Genomic DNA, 1,688 nt, shown 5'->3' on the forward strand with positions numbered 1-1,688 from the left:
CACTTACTGATGCACTCCACGGCCCTCTGAATGTGGGTCCAGTTGCTTGTGCCGATCTTCCCCAGCCACACATCTTGGTTAACAGATCCAGAGTAACTCATGGACTGGACGTTCCCTGAACATTTGACTTGGGAGAAGGAAGGATGGAGACCCCGGGGGCAGCTAAGCCTGATTTTTTCATTCTTTTTGTAGTTTGTGTGGTCTGGTGCCAGCTGGAGTCTTTGATCCCACTGGGGCCTTTGGCATGTTCCTGGCAGAGGCACAAGTTGATGGGGGTTGGTCAGGGTAGTGGGGAGAAGACGAGGCTGTCAGAAGTCACCCGTGATGGAGTCCAGCCCCCAAAGGGAGAGGGGAAGGYGACACACCCCTTGGTCATGACAAGACACCTCAGCCCAGAGTGGTGGGAGGTGGCTCTCCTTGTGCACATGAAGCGGGACTGACCACTTCTCTGCTCTGCCCTTGTGTCTGTGGACACTCTTAGCCCTCCACCACGTCCTGCAGCAGGGAGTTTCCTGGGACAACCACTCCGTGCAGGAGGAGGCTCCTGGTGCGATGGGACATGTCCCTGTTCCCCCATACTCCTGCTCACTCGATGCTACAGTGAGAATGCAACTCARGACCCAAGCCCTGGCCCRCTGGGGCCTTTGGCATGTTTYTGCAGGAGAAACAGAAGGGGAAAGTGGGCAAAKGGTAGTCTGAGTGGGGAGCTGACCAGGCGGGGCACGGTAGATGATGGCGGTGTCAGCAATGGATTCCTGCCCCTAAAGGGAGAGGGGAACTTGACGCATCCATCCAGCCTCGCCTTCCGCTCACAAAGAATGACTGATCCCTGCTTCCCTGCTCTGCACTCACAACCATGGACACTCCTTACCCCCTYTGCATCCCACAGCAAGGAGCTTTCTGRGGCCATTTGCACCACRTAAGGAGACACCTCCTTTGACTCCTTTGGTCCTGCCATCTTCCCCACCCCTTAGTACCTCGTTACGAAGAAGACCCTGAAGCACCAGCCCAACCCACCRCAGGCTCTTGCACGCCCCCTCCACAGCCTTGTCCAGCTGAAGAGCCCTGTTGTCTTTCACACTCCTTGCACAGAGGCCGATCCCACCTTGCTGCATCCTCCTGCCCCTGCTCTGCCTGTCCCGAGATGCAGGGAGCAGGCCTGCGGAACCGTGGGCTCATGTAGCACGCAGGGTGACTCCCTGTCCCACCTCCCCTGCGCTCTGGACTGCCACRCACAGCCATCCCCACGCTCRGCCAAGCTCTGCCCTGCCAGGGCAGCTCCGCACCCACCAGCACCTGAGGGAGGGCATTGCTCTTCCCCCCAGGCGTCACTCCRCTGCCGCCAGCCCAGACGCTGAGGGCCACCTGAGCACTGGCCACTCAGGGCTCCCTTTGGTCCCCTCAAGCCTGGCTGCAGGGGCTGTGCCAGATGCCTCCCACCCCTCAACTACATGGGCGGGCAGGCAACACAGGAACAGGGCAGACCTGCACCTTCCGGGGTGGCACCAGGAGGTGCATTGGAGCCCAGGGCACCTCAGCAGGCACCTCGCTGAGAGCCTCTGATCTTGCCCCAGGCCCTGGCGCTACATCYGCAGGGCCCCAACTTGGCCTCCTCAGGAATGACCACAGGTGACGCCAGTTGGCCTGCCTATGGGGAAGTCATCTCCTGTACCCTGGCTGGCCTCTTC

Source organism: Apteryx rowi, unplaced genomic scaffold (assembly GCF_003343035.1).
Source record: "Apteryx rowi isolate R43461 unplaced genomic scaffold, aptRow1 scaffold_289, whole genome shotgun sequence".
Taxonomy (NCBI): domain Eukaryota; kingdom Metazoa; phylum Chordata; class Aves; order Apterygiformes; family Apterygidae; genus Apteryx; species Apteryx rowi.